Genomic DNA, 16,378 nt, shown 5'->3' on the forward strand with positions numbered 1-16,378 from the left:
AGTAGTGTGACAATGTTAGCTAGCTTGTGTTGTGGTAGTGTGACAACGGCGGCTGCAGCAGCTGTTATCAACTTCAAGGTGAATGTTGTTGTTAATTCGTTACTATTCCCCATTTCAAGATTAACTCTCAAACTTCGTTGCAGTGGCACCGTTTTTGGTTGCAGCTCGCTTGCTGTTCGCTATCTATTTGAAAATAATGACTGTAAAACAGTGTTGCATTTAAACTTTAGATCACCGGTTAGTGTGATGAACGTGGAAGTAATAGCTGGTTTGTTAATTACATTTTTTAAATGAAATGGTTGTGCTTTTGTATTGTTCTGATTTCATGGGGCCTACTAGAGTGAATGGGCTGCTTATTCTTTAACATTATTTGATTGTGTGTGTGACTGCAGCCTGTCTATCAGCCGTGTCTGTGTTTCACCAAAACGAGCTCTCCTTCAGCGCCATGGAGTGCACAGGTATGACGGTCGCTGTCCTTTCAGCACCACAAGCCTTTCACCTTTGATGCGACACTGTTGTTGTCGCTATTGGTGATAGTGGTGTTAGGCTACCATAGGTTGTGTAAACAGTGTGTTTTTGGTTTTGCTGGTTACATTATTTTATGCTTTGTGTTATGTTGTGTCCACTGTCCATGCTGGTTCTGTCTCTGTGTGTGCAGGAGCCCAAAGCGCGGCCAGGCCTATTTGATTCATTCATAATATCATCAAAAAGCATTGTTCCTTCTTCACTACATCTAGAACGGTCTGACTACAAAATATATAATGTCGGGCGCATTAAGAGATGCTATGTTTTCTGTTCTTTCCTTGATTTTGATACAACGTATTGGAAGATTTTTTGTCCCTCTGAAGGCCTAGGTCCTATAGTCAAGGTTTGCCACTGGTTTTGTTCAAACAGGACATACGGTGTATGGGCATTGAAACATGATGTACATCAACTTCCATCACAAATACTCGTTGTGTTGTTGGGCTTTGTGATGGGCCTCTGCTACCCCACACACCTCTGAGAGGCTGTGTCGTGTGCCTGGGAGTGAGGAGCAGCATGGGGACGAGGGGCTGTAATACCTGGCCGGACGTGGTGTGGGGCGAAAACAGCGGACTTAGAGCAAGGCAGAGAAGCTTCACAGACACAGAGTGAGAAAGAAACAGGAGTGAGTGTCCATGGCAACCCAAAAAGAGGAATGACATCAAACAAAAACAACACTTAACCCAACTTAACAAAGGAGTGACAGAGAAATAAATCATGAGAAAAGTGATATAGAAAAAGGGGGCTCATTCTTTCATCCAAATAGCAGAAATGACAAAAATGTCTTAAATTAAGAAAACAAATAATGAAACATTTCCAAAAGTATAAAATTGAATAAATGGTTAAGACATACAGTATGACATTACAATACATAAATAAGTTGTTACCACTAATGCACATATTATAGGCTGAGACACTATTTGCCATTGCAGCTCTATAGTTTAATTGTATCCATCATTTTGGGGGGCACCACCTTGGGGGACCTCAAACGGGACAAAGTTGGAGATCGTCTATAAACTACACCGCATCCAGCACAACAAATGAGGCGAAAGAAAAGTTAACAAAAACATGAAATGGAATGTCTATGATGAACACTAAATAATAAAATATGACCTAAAAACATAATGCAAGGTTAGAGAGAGAATCAGCCTTACACATGGACCAAGTTGGTGAACCCACTATGTAACGTTACATATAAACTGGGTGGTTCGAGCCCTGAATGCTGATTAGCTGACAGCCGTGGTATATCAGACTGTATACCACGGGTATAACAAAACATTTATTTTTACTGATCTAATTACGTTGGTAACCAGTTTATAATAACAATAAGGCACCTCAGGGGTTTGTGGTATATGGCCAATATACCACGGCTAAGGGATGTATCAAGGCACTCCGTGTTGCGTCGTGCAGAAGAACAGCCCTTAGCTGTTGTTTATTGGCCATATACCACACCCCCTCGGGCCTTATTGCTTAAATATAGTGGATGGAACTTTTCAGGTGAGGTTGAATTCAGTGGGAAATGGATTGATACTTTATATTTCTCTTTAATTCTATGTATTTGTTAGTGCATGTTGATTCTCCTGATTGGTAAAATGGAAAGACTAAACAGGCCAGAATATTATTATGATGACGAGAAAACGCAAATAGGTCAAAGGTCTATTTAGTTTGCGATGGAGGCTACTGTAAAGCATCACAGCTAGTTAATTTGAAAGAATAAAACTGTTGAGACAGAAGGACTCTCCGTGTGTGTGTGTGTGTGTGTGTGTGTGTGTGTGTGTGTGTGTGTGTGTGTGTGTGTGTGTGTGTGTGTGTGTGTGTGTGTGTGTGTGTGTGTGTGTGTGTGTGTGTGTGTGTGTGTGTGTGTGTGTGTGTGTGTGTGTGTGTGTGTGTGTGTGTGTGTGTGTGTGTGTACTGTATCTGTGTGCAGACCTGGGGAGTGCTGGGAGGTGGCCAGTGAGGTCATGGAGTTGGAGAGATTGAGGTTGGCTGTGATGCTGAGCTGGCTCTGGCCCGGCGGGGGGTAGGGCGACGTGGGCGTACGCAGACACTCCTCGCTCGTCTCCTCGTCGATCCCCGGCAGATACGTGTCAATCAAAGCATCCAGGAACTTCACTATCAGCTCAGCGTAGTCCGGGATCTGGGTTTGCTGTGTGCACAGCAGAATGGAAAGGAAGTTAAACAGACAATAAACCTTCCATACTCTAAAGAGGCAAACAATTTGTCTGCTCACCTTTGAGAAGGGCCCAGCAAATCTCCATAGACCATTAAACCCAAAGCCTGAGAGAGAAAGTGAAGAAACAACTATTAATAAATCGACATTATCACCACAGAACCCATAGTTCTAACTGTAATGGTGTGTGGAGAGGGGGAGGAGTGGGTGTACTCTCACTCTGTAGGTAGGAGGGCTGGTACAGGGGTGGTGACTCCTCATGGTAAACCACACTCTGCACGATGCCATGGATGGGGTTTAGGAGGTTAGGGTCCTGGCACAGTGAGAGGAGGGTGTTGATCTTCGAGTCCAGCAGGTTGTGACTGGAAAGAAGACCACAACATGATATGAAGGCTTGTGTACACACTAACAGGAATATACAGTACCAATGAAAAGTTTGGACACACCTACCCATTCAAGGGTTTTTCTTTATTTTTAATATGTTCTACATTGTAGAATAATAGTGAAGACATCACAACTATGAAGTAACACATATGGAATCATGTATTAACCAAAACTGCTAAACAAATCAAAATATATTTTAGATTCTTCAAAGTAGCCACCATTTGCTACTGACAGCTTTGCACACTCTTGGCATTCTCTCAACCAGCTTCATGAGGTAGTCACCTGGCATGCATTTTCATTAACAGGTGTGCCTTGTTAAAAGTTAATTTGTGGAATATATTTCCTTCTTAATGTGTTTGAAACAATCAGTTGTGTTGTGACAAGGTAGGGGTGGTATACAGGAGATAGCCCTATTTGGTAAAAGACCAAGTCCATATTATGTCAAGCACAGCTCAAATAAGCAAAGAGAAACAACAGTCCATCATTACTTTAAGACATGAAGGTCAGTCAATCTGGAAAATGTCAAGAACTTTGAAAGTTTCTTCAAGTGCAGTCGCAAAAACCATCAAGTGCTATGATGAAACTGGCTCTCATGAGGACTGCCTCAGGAAAGGAAGACCCAGCGTTACCTCTGCTGCAGAGGATATGTTCATTAGAGTTACCAGCCTCAGATTGCAGCCCAAATAAATGCTTCACAGAGTTCAAGTAACAGACATCTCAACATCAATTGTTCAGAGGAGACTGCGTGAAACAGGCCTTCATGGTCAAATTGCTGCAAAGAAACCACTACTGAAGGACACCAATAATAAGAAGAGACTTGCTTGGGGGGAAAAACACGAGCAATGGACATTAGACCGGTGGAAATCAGTCCTTTGGTCTAATGAGTCCAAATTTGAGTTTTTTGGTTCCAACCGCCGTGTCTTTGTGAGACACAGAGTAGGTGAACGGATGATATCCACATGTGTGGTTCCCACCGTGATGTATGGAGATGGTGGTGTGATGGTGCTTTGCTGGTGACACTGTGATTTATTTAGAATTCAAGGCACACTTAACCAGCATGGCTACCACAGCATTCTGCAGCGATATGCCATCCCATCTGGTTTGCGTGTGTTGGGACAATGACCCAACACACCTCCAGGCTGTGTAAGCGCTATTTGACCAAGAAGGAGAGTGATGGAGTGCTACATCAGATGACCTGGCCTCCACAATCACCCAACCTCAACCCAATTGAGATGGTTTGGGATGAGTTGGACTGCAGAGTGAAGGAAAAGCAGCCAACAAGAGCTCAGCATATGTGGGAACTCCTTCAAGACTGTTAGAAAAGCATTCCAGGTGAAGCTGGTTGAMAGAATGCCAAGAGTGTGCAAAGCTGTCATCAAGGCAAAGGGTGGCTACTTTGAAGAATCTAAAATATATTTTGATTTGTTTAGCACTTTTGGATACTACATGATTCCATATGTGTTATTTCATAGTGCTGATGTCTTCACTATTATTCTACAATGTGATCAATAGTAAAAATAAAGAAAAACCCTTCAATGAGTAGGTGTGCCCAAACTTTAGACTGGTACTGTATATATTTGTTCATGGCTTTATTGTGTTGAAATGAAACACTTACACAACTGGAAAGACCCTAGGGAAGACAACACTAGCTTCAGCTAAAAACTCGTAGAGGATTCTCTGGTCAAAATCATCTGTTGTATTCTTCACCAACGTAGCCTGTAGCATAGAGGCAAGACAGGAAGGAACAGTGAGATACTTTATACCAGCATGTTAGAAATAGTCACAAACTAATGACGAGGAACTGTGAGAGAGGGAGTTTAAAAGAGAGAGAGACAGAGAAAGACAGAGGTGGTGGAGGAGAGCGAGTGGTCTCACCAGGACCGTGAGCAGCAGAGCCTGGATCTTGGGGTCTGTGAGAACCTCTTCATCCAGCAGCACGTTGGACTCCGACACAGACACCTTCCTCAGGGTGTGGTGGGAGATTCTTTGGGTCGATTCTGTGGGATGGAGAGAGACATGAGTCAGTGTCAAACCTCTAGCATCCCTGCCACAAACATGTAAGTGTCAGGTGAACAGGAGACAGACACTGACCTGGACACTCACCTATTTCATAATCGTTCTCCGCCACCCTCCTCATCTTTGGAGGCGTAGTGATGCCAGACTCCATATCTGGCCTCTTTGGTGCTTTGTTGTCTGATATCAAGTGATCAAAACTCTTCCTAGTGCCTGGTGAGCCAGCATAGAAAAATACATGATGGCCATGTTAAACACACAGGTCAATTCACTTAAACACTAACAATACCTAAACTAACACAGACCTGGCGGATCCTCTATGGATATCTAGGTCAGCATGTCTATATAGGCTAACTCCCTCTGACCAGTTCTCTCATGTTAAAATGCTTCTGTTGGTCTCTAGCAGTGCAGAATGATTGACAGGTGTCTTACCCAGCAGTTTCTTAGTGTTTGCCTGGGAAGGCTGGCCCATGTCCAGGCTCATGGACTTGCGTGTGCGGGGGCTGATCTGCCCCACCGAGGAGTAGTGAGCCACTAGGTAGCGTTCTGACACCTTGGGGGACGTCCACGGCTGACTCTCCCGAAGAGTCCTGACACAGCAGGGGGGGAAAAAAACATTCATGAAAGGTGAACACATATTGTCCGTACAATTCCTTTTTGACATTGTACAATACAGAGAGCTGAAACTAATCTTCATTCAGCTGCTCTGTCAGCCCTGTAGACTCACCTGCAGCAGGGGTCYCTGTGGTGCACAGAGTACGTGTCCATGGGAACATTCCCCATGGTAACTTCCGAGAGGAGCAGGGACTTCCTGTGCTTGAGGCTACAGCGGCTGCGGACCTCTTCTGAAACAGTGAGGAGAGCTACACACACAGACAGGCGTCATTTCACTACGAGATCAGTTTGTTTTCGACGCAGAAACCATTGGCATGCAAATTAAGAATATCAATGAAAATCTGCGCCACCCGGGAGGCCGGAACGAAAATCACTTTTGTTTAAAGTCAATATGAACATGGGCATCCTGGGTTCGAGCCCAGGCTCTGTCGCAGCCGGCCGCGACCAGGAGGCCCATGGGGCGGCGCACAATTGGCCCAGCGTCGTCCGGGTTAGGGAGGGTTTGGCCGGCAGGGATATCCTTGTCTCATCGCGCACTAGCGACTCCTGTGGCGGGCCGAGCGCAGTGCACGCTGACCAGGTCGCTAGGTGTACAGTGTTTCCTCCGACACATTGGTGCGGCTGGCTTCCGGGTTGGATGCGCGCTGTGTCAAGAAGCAGTGCGGCTTGGTTGGGTTGTGTTTCGGAGGACGCATGGCTCTCAACCTCTTCGCCTCACGGGAGTTGCAGCGATGAGACAAGACAGTAACTACTAACAATTGGATACCACGAAATTGGGGAGGAAAAGGGGGTTAAAAATAAATAAAAATCCAACAATCATGAATATTCCTAGTATGGCTTCATTGAGGATCCCTCCTGAACTCACCTGCCAGGTAGGCCACACTCTGGGTGTTCACCTCAAACTTGTCACAGTTGAGGTGTTTTCCCACCAGGGCTAGCAGTGTGTGGAGAATCCGGATGGTCCGCGCCACTGTGTTGGGGGAGGGGTGTCTGTACCCTGGACAGAGACGTGGTTGGTTAGAGAGCTCAACCATGCCGACCCAATGCTTAGACACCCCCGCCCACTTACCTTTCAACAGGTGACCCACTAGTGCAAAGTTGAAGTTGGAATTGAAGTTGAGGCCCACAAAGTGGTCCATCTGTTTACAGTGCCACTCCAGAGGCTTCCTGATCTCCATAAACACCTCCTCTGGACTCTACAGGGGAAAAGAGGCGCAGATAGGGTTTACATTTTTTGGAAATAATTAAATCAAAGTGAAACTGTGAGAAGACCTGGCCCAAAAAAAAGTATGAATGTTTGAGCTGAAGATTTGTGGAAGACCATCCTTTTGAAAAGTTGTCTGTGTGTTTAGTACCTTGTCGTTGAAGACCCTGAGGCTGTCCAGTGTGTGGAGGTTCTGCTCCAGCAGGGCGGTGCCGGCAGAGTAGAGATTGACCTCGTCCAGCTGGAGCACAGCCACGGCCACCCAGAACAGAGCCTTGTGCATGGGGGAGTCCTGGAGGAAACACAGAGGCTGTTATTTAGCCTCACCACTATTACCATCCAACACACACACGCACACAGACTCACAATCCAACACACACAGGGCCCTGTGCGTAGGCGAGTCGCCAACAAACACACTTGCAGTCAGAGCGAGTCTCACACGACCATTTACTGCCACCATCTACCATCTATCAGCAGCCTATTTACCACATACAGGCAGGCACAAAATAACTTCCCTCCTCTCTGCGTGTCAGAAGGAGCTTTGGGTTCTACTTTTTAGAATGCGGTTCATACGCACGCACACACCAATAAGTTAGCTCACCAGAACATTTAACACATCCATCTCTTAAATTATCCTTTGAGATCGGCCATCTGTGTCTTCGTGTGTGTACCTTGTTGAGGAGAGGCTGTAGCTTGGTGAGAGCGATTACTGTGGCTTCTATCAACACCTGGCTGTTGTAGTTATCAGGTCCCTTTAGACAGCTCTCCAGACCCTATTGACAGACAAGACAACAGGTCAATTCAGTCTGCGCAGCACAGGTTATGCTACACACAGCATCTTTCAACAGACAGACCCTAATGAGACAGGATCAGACACTGCTCCAGCATTCACAACTACTTCCAAAACTTGTAGCAGAATCTATTCAAAGACTTGCAACGTTCCCACGAGAGTAGCGGTCATGTCTGTAGATTTAGAACGCCAATTGGCAGATAAAAAGTGCACGAGATGGAAGCACAGTTACTTGAAGTGATAGATTCTATTTTGACAATAGCGCTGCTTTAAAAAAAAAAAAATTGCACTGACCATTGTCTTTTACAAGATACAGTACAGTCATTCAAGTGGTTTCAATGAGATGCATGTCCTGATTCTATGTATGACAGAATGTAGCGAGGAACAGGGCAGAGTGATGGGACACAGACCCGGTCTATGCTGAGCAGGGGGCTGGCCTTGCTGAGGATCCTGATGATCTGTTTGATCTGGCCGTGGGTCACCCTCTTACTGATGCAGCCAAACACCACCAGGGCTCTGGGCTGCAGGGACGGGTTGTACTGGAACGCAAACCTGACAGAGGGAGAGAAAAAGAGAGAGCACGGATGAATACACAGACTCCATTCACACGCATGCCTTATAAAAGTCAGTCAAGTTGACGGCGGAAGGTAGCCTAGCCAGTAACTGAAAGGTCGCTGGTTCGAAACCCAGATCCGACTAGGTGAAAAATATGTCTATGTGCCCTTGAGCAAGGCACTTAACCCTAATTGCTCCTGTAAGTCGCTCTGGAAAAGCGCGTATGCTAAATAACAAAAAAATATATTTTTTAAATGTAAATGATCTGAAGCCTCTCTACATTGCTCTGACATTAGCACCAATAGTAATATAAGCATCAGATAATTGATTTAGAGCAAACAGTGTGGTTGGTTCCGTTCATTAGAAAAGTGTAAATGTTGTTACCATACCTCTGAGCCAGCTCTGTCCACTGGTCCAGCCACTTACAGCCAGGGATATCCCTCATACAGGCCTTGTGGAAAAGAGGAAACAGTTTGAGCAAATTCAACAACAAAAAAATATATATATATTTTTGTTTGCTAGACTGGGCAAGTAGAATATTACATTTGGTTTGATGTTCACCCAGCATCTAAACCGGTACAGACAGTAGTTTCATAGAGACGATGGAATAATGAGTGACGATGTCAGTGTGGTTATCTCCTGACCTCCATGATCTCCAGCAGGGCCTCAGAGACTGTCTCCAGGGAGGACAGGGCGAAGGTCTCCCTGTCGTAGGACCCGGGGGAGAAGGAGCGGTCGCGGTAGCTGGAGCGGAAGGCGATGACCGCAGCAGACTTGACCTTACTGATACCGAACAGCAGGTAGAACTTAGGCAGGGAGAACTCTGTCAGGCTCAGCCTCAGGACCTGCTTGGTCTCCTCTGGAAGAGAGCAGCACACAGGGGAATAGTTATCAGTTAGTTTCAGCAAGGCTATACAGTACATCAATGAAAAATCTCCCAAAAGTGTACATCTCTAGCTATCCATCTACTTTCAAAACACTGAATCAAGACATGACACTCATCAACCCTCTGCCTTTTAAATTGTTTCACTTCTCTCTCTGTCTCTCGGTCTGTCCTCTCTCTCTACAGCCGGGGCCAGGATGTTTTGTGTGTGGCCTCCTCACCACTGAAGTTGAGCTGGGAGCAGGTACAGAGGGAGTGGATTATGTTGATGACCAGGCCGTGTGTGGAGGCGCGGAGGGACAGGGGGCCGGTGGCCACCAGCAGAGTGACCACGTGGAACAGGTAGGGCAGGTGAGTGGCCACGTCCAGAGAGTTGTTAAAGGACAGCATGAGCATGTAACGGGCCAGGATGGCGATGTCATCCCACATCAGATGTTGCTCCAGGGTGGGCGTGGGAGACAGACACGTCTTATCGATGATCTTACACATGCGGATGATCACCTGCAGACCAGACAAGGGATAGAGTTAAGGTTACATCAAAGGTCTGGTACGTAGCACATCACATTACCACATTTGACATCCCCATCTTCTATTATCTCTCCCATCCACCGATGATAAAGAGCAGGATGATTCAGGACTCTTTCATGTCATTTAGCTAGCATCACTGTCCTGTGGTTAAAGGTTACAGGCAGAATTGGTTATGCAGCAAGTAATGTTTTATATCCCAGTCTGGTGTTCATCAATTGTGCAATAACAATTTAAACCTGTGTTCAGTGTTTTGCCTTGACATACAAGTACAGATAGAAGAGAAAAGAGACGTCACCCCACACAGACTGGCCTTTGTATTCAGTGGCCATACTGTTCCTGGTACTAGATCACATGATCAGCATTTTGTGAGGTAAGTTATGGATACTTCATTGGGCAATACACTCAATGCTCTCTTTAGGAGAAAAGTAGCTCAACAGTCAAAAGGAAATGACAAGTAAAGGAAGGACACCACATGTGACATAAATAGGGTAGGCACTTAAAATGTGTCTGCTTGTATGTATGTTCGGTTTGTGAGATGTTTAAAACAGGCTTTCATACATACTCTAGTGGTATGGTTCAACATCTAACTGTAATCAGGGTATCTGCAGGTTCTATTAAGTTTAATTTAACACTTTTTTAATACAACTTGGAATGCAATTTAATACCAATTTTGAAGTATGCATGCAGCACACATCTGCTAATATTCTCCTCCAGAAATGAGCCCATGTTGGCAAAAAGTAGTATTTTTAGGGCTGGCTCTTTCCCCAAAGACTATAGCCTACATGGAGCATATTAAATCAGGCAGATGTGCTATTTTAACAATGAGCATTCACCTGTAGACTAACGGAGTAGTAGCATAGTGGCTAGGTTATAGATGGCTGAAGCATGGGGTTGCCCATCTGCATTTTTTAAGGCTACCTCAATGGGCTAATCAATAGCTGGATCACAAACTCTTAAGTGTTCAGAAAATTATACTCAATACCAAAACAATACCAATGTGAAAAAATGCCTTAAAGTCAAATTTACATCACTGTTACTGTATAAAATAGTGGTCAACTCTGGGTGTGCAGGCTTTTGATCCAGCACTGCTCAAACACACAAGGTCCTTCCCTCATTCAGTGAATCAGGTATCAAACGGATGTACTTCGAAAGCAGGGTAGCTAAGCGGGAGGGCTCTTGACTGACTTTTTCCAGTGCCAAGTAAGATATGAACAGACATTTAATCTAACAAGTTCAGGGAATGCATGATGGATATTTTTATGTGCAACATGTCAAAATAGGATCCAGAGTAATCCAATATCTTTAGAAATTAATTTGCCTGAATGTTTTTTGTGCATATTGGCCTAGGGGCTATAACGCTACATAATTTACAAATTGAGGAAGTGGGAATTTAAAACCCATTAGCTAGATTGTTAACTCTAAATATGCTATTATTGCTAGATAGCCACGCAAAAACGTTCCATTGGTAGGCCTATATAGGCCTCCTGATATATTCACCGTAAATGGCACGCTCATCTCCGTTCCGCTGGCACATCATCTCAATGACATACTCTGTAAAGTGGTGTTATTTCCTCTATATTGACATACTCACATGAAGCTCTCCTCTATTTTAACAATGGTCTTTCCTACAATTACAGTGCCTTCAGAAAGTATTCACACCCCAGGACGTCTTCCACATTATGTTACGTTACAAAGTGGGATAAAAATATATGTCATTTTTTGTAAATGATCAACACAAAATATTCTGTCAAAGTAGAAGATACATTTGAAAATTAGTAAAAAAATATATAAAAAAACATTCATATCTTGATTACAGAAGTATTCAACCCCTCGAGTCAATACATGTTAGAATAATGTTTGGCAGTGATTACAGCTATGAGTCTTTCTGGGTAAGTCTCTAAGAACATTGCACACCTGGATGATATAATATTTTGCACATTATTCTTAAAATTCTTCAATCTCTGTCCAGTTGGTTGTTGATCATTGCTGGACAGCCATTTAAGTCTTGCCATAGATTTAAGCCGATTTAAGTCAAAAACTGTAACTAGGCCACTCAGGAATATTCAATGTCGTCTTGGTAAGCAACTCCAGTGTAAATTTGGCCTTGTGTTTTAGGTTATTGCCCTGCTGAAAGGTACATTTGTCTCCCAGTGTCTGMTGGAAAGCAGACAACCAGGTTAGTTTTACACACCCATAACATSATGCAGCCACCYCAATGCTTGAAAATAGGAAGAGTGGTACTCAGTYATGTGTTGTGTTGGATTTCCCGCAAAATAACACTTTGTATTCAGGACATATGAGTTAATTGCGCATGTTTTGGAATAAAAACTATTCTGTACAGGCTTCATTCTTTTCACTGTCATTTAGGTTAGTATTGTGAAATAACTACTATGTTGTGGATCCATCTTCAGTTGTCTCCCATCACAGCCATTAAACTCTGTAACTGTTTTAAAGTCACCATTGGCCTCACGGTGAAATCCCTGAGCGGTTTCCTTCCTCTCCGGGAACGCCTATATCTTTGTAGTGACTGGGTGTATCGATACACCATCCAAAGTGTAATTAATAACGTCACCATGCTCAAAGAGATATTCAATGTCTGCTTTTTTCTTTACCCATCTACCAAAAGGTGCCCTTTTTGCGAGGCAAACTCCCTCGTCTTTGTGGTTGAATCTGTGTTTGAAATTCACTACTCGACTGAGGGACCTTACAGAGAATTGTATGTGTGGGGTACAGAGATGAGGTAGTCATTCAAAAATCATGTTAAACACCATTATTGCACACAGAGTAAGTCAAAGGGGTTGAATACTTGACTCAAGACATTTCAGCTTTTTATTTTTAATTKATTTGTAAAAGATGCAATAAAACAATTAATTGCACTTTGACATTATGGGGTATTGTGTGCAGGCCAGTGACACAAKATCTAAATGTAATSCATTTTAAKMTCAGGCTCTAACACAGCAAAATGTGGAAAAAGGGSTGTGAATACTTTCTGAAGGCACTGTACATTTTGAAATGTTGCTCAGCTGTCAGAATGCTTCTCTATTTGTTCATTTGTTTTGCCACGGTGGTATTAAGCAGCGGCACAATATAATGGAAACACTGTAGTTACTCCGTCAAGACCTTTGAAAACTGAATTTAAGACATGAAGACTTAAAGCCTTTAAATCAGATAAATTAATTTCAGACTTTTTAAGGACCCGCAGACACCCTGTGTAATGTAATCTGTAACATTGGCTAATATGTTAGCTACTCCAATTAATTCAGTGACATTACACAATCACATCTTGCCATAAAGCAGTACAATAAATGTACAGAACGGATCTTTCATGGCATTTGATAGAACAAGGGACACCTGGAAAGAATGTATACATGTGTGGAGCATCTGTATTGATGTTTTTTAGCATATTTTCTTGTCTAGACTCAAGTCACAGAATCGATCTTAAGAGTGTGAAAAATATACACAAGTATGTGGAAATCCCTTAATTTATGGATTTGGCTATTTCAGCCACACCCGTTGCTGATGTTCATAAAATCGAGCGCATAGCCATGCAATCTCCATAGACAAACATTGGCAGTAAAATGGCCTTACTGAAGAGCTCAGTGGCTTTCAACGTGCCACCGTCATAGTCAATTCATCAAATGTCTGCCCTGCTAGAGCCTCCCCGGTCAACTGTAAGTGCTGCTATTGTGAAGTGGAAACATCTTAGAGCAACAACGGCTCAGCCGCAAAGTGGTAGGCCACACAAGCTCACAGAACAGGGCCGCGAAGTGCTGAAGTACGTTGCGCGTAAAAATCGTCTGTCCTCGGATGTAACACTCACTACCGAGATCCATACTTCCCCTGGAAGCAACGTCAGCACAATAACTCCTCGTCGGGAGCTTCATGAAATGGGTTTCCATGGCCAAGCAGCCGCACACAAGCCTAAGATCACCAGGTGCAATMCCAAGCTTCGGCTGGAGTGGTATAAAGCTCGCCGCCATTGGACTCTGGAGTGATGAATCATGCTTCACCATCTGGCAGTTCGATGGACGAATCTGGGTTTGGCGGATGCCAGGAAAAGGCTACCTGCCCAATTGTAGTGCCAGCTGTATTGTTCGTTGGACTAGGAACAATGGTCTGGGGCTATTTTTCATGGTTCGGGCTAGGCCCCTTATTTCCAGTGCTTCCAACTTTGGGGAAGACCCTTTCCTGTTTCAATATGACAATGCCCCCATACACAAAGCAAGGTCCATGCAGAAATGTGTGTGTTGAGAACGGTGTGAAGAACTTGACTGGCCTGCACAGAGCCCTGACCTCAACACCTTTGGGATGAATTGGAACGCCGACTGCCAGCCAGGCCTAATCGTCCAACATCAGTGCCCGATCTCACTAATGCTTGTGGATGAATGGAAGCAAATCCCCGCAGCAATGTTCCAACATTTAGTTGAAAGCATACCCAGAAGAGTGGAGGCTGTGATAGCAGCAAAGGGGGACCAATATTAATGCCCATGATTTTGGAACGAGTTGTTCAACAAGGTGTTCACATACTTTTGGTAATGTATCGTATGTCGCACTGGTATTTATTGTGTTTGTGTGCGCGTTTCTCACCTTGCTGGACACCAGCTTGACATTCCCGGAGGCCAGCGCCACAGCTGTGTCGGCCATGACCTCAGCCTTGATGGAACCCAGGCCTCCTGTAGCGCTGGTCTTGATGAAGCTGTCCAGCACCACGTCCAGCAGGTCCGTTATCTACAGAACAGGGACAACAGGACAAACCATAAACTCATCTCCATTAATAGCCCACAGAGGTGTGATGCAACCCAGAACCTTCACCGAAGTTCCCACAGTAGACCTATAGATACTGGGACTTGCACAACGGCCGCAGCATATGCTTTTCTTTCTGTCTCAAGTAATTTCTCTTTCAGAATGACTTCTCAATACACAAAGCTTTCAGTGGCAAGCATGATAACTGGTGAGAGCTGAAAAGTACAGAGACGCAGAAGACAGAATCATTTGTAATGACTACATACATTACCTTCAGAAAGTATTCAGACCCCTTGACTTTTTCCACAATTTGCTGTGTTACAGCCTGAATTTAAAATCGATTAAATTTAGATTTTGGGTCACTGGCCTTTATACAATACCCCATAATGTCAAAGTGGAATTGTGTTTTTCAAAATGTTGAKAAATTATTTAATCATTAACAGCTGAAATGTATTTAGTTAATAAGTATACAACCCCCCTAAATAAGTTAAGCAGTAAAAATGTGCTTAAAGTCCCAAAATAAGTTGCATGGACTCACTGTGTGCAAAAGTGTGTTCAACAAAATAATACTTTTTTTGTTGGACATAAGACTGTAAAAACACCTAGAAATAAGCGCCAAGTGATTTTAATTTAAGAAATCTGTTCCCAAGTATTCCCACGCATAATAGAGAGACACGTGATTATATACAAATGTAAGCAAGGTTTTAAATTATTATGTTTTAGTCAAACATTATATCTGTTTGGGCTTCTTGCAGTCAATTTACAGTCGATAAATTATGTTCCYGGCCCCTGACCATCCGCTCAAGAAGAAAAACAGGCCATGGCTGAATCTAGTTGATGATCCCTGGCATAGGGTGTCCCTGTCCAGTGTCTATAACATCCTGAACAGTGGGTCCACTGAATCCTTCAGCCATTTCCCAGTGCATGAATCAGCAGTAGCATTAAGGCAATAACAGACACTGCACAGGCTCAGTAATATTCAATATACCACCCGGTACTCTACCCTGCACCTAAGAGACTGCTGTCCTGTGTACATAGTCATTGAACACTGGTTACTTTAATAATGTGTACATACTGGTTTTACCCACTTCATGTGTACTGTATTCTAGTCATGGCTCATCACTACTGCTGTACACTCCTTTTCTATTCATATACTGTCCATACACACTATTTTTATTGAATATTTCTTAATTTCTTATTTTTAAGATGTGTGCATGGTTTTGCTAGGTATTACTGCACTGTTGGAGCTAGAAACAAAAGCATTTCGCTGTACCTGCGATTACATCTGAAAATATGTGATTTGATTTGAAATACTGGTTGATACATGGGCTAAAACGCATACAGAGAGGAGAGAGAGACCCCCACCTGTCCTAGACTACCCCAGATCTTAGCCTGGATAGAAGGGTACATCTGCTTCTCGTTGATGGTCATGGTGATGAGCTTGTCCAGGATGGCGGTGACACGTTGGCGCTTGGCGTCGTCATTGTGCTTACAGAACCTCACCAGGTTGAGCAGCCAGGGGGTCATGTACTCCAGACACAAGTGTTTCAACTCAATACCTAAAACACACATCAGAGAGGATGTTACAGTGTGTGTGTGTGTGTGTGTGTGTGTGTGTGTGTGTGTGTGTGTGTGCATGTGTGCATGTGTGCATGTGTGCATGTGTGCATGTGTGCATGTGTGCGCATATGTGCGCATATGTGCGTGTGAGTGAACGTTTGCGTATGTGTGTGGAGGGGAGGAACAAGGATACTGACTAGATTTGCTGAAGCCAGAGATACACTCTTCCAGGAACTCCAGGGTGAGGTGTGGTTCGTTGGCGGCCAGTGTCTTGCTGATGGACACTATGAAGAGGGTGTTGTTTGCAGGGATACACAGGCCCGACGTCTCCAGCAGCTGGCCTTCTATCTTCAGGTTGAAGGTGCAGGTCAAGGCACAGAGCAGGTTGTAGGCCGCCGATCTGAAACCAGC

General features: G+C 44.1%; 1 pseudogene; it reads right to left on the reverse strand.

The window, feature by feature from the left end:
* The window catches only part of LOC111950158 (neurofibromin-like), an 82,045-nt pseudogene that overhangs the window by 6,636 nt on the left and 59,031 nt on the right, over positions 1–16,378 (reverse strand).

This window comes from Salvelinus sp. IW2-2015, linkage group LG23 (genome assembly GCF_002910315.2).
Source record: "Salvelinus sp. IW2-2015 linkage group LG23, ASM291031v2, whole genome shotgun sequence".
Lineage (NCBI taxonomy): Eukaryota > Metazoa > Chordata > Actinopteri > Salmoniformes > Salmonidae > Salvelinus > Salvelinus sp. IW2-2015.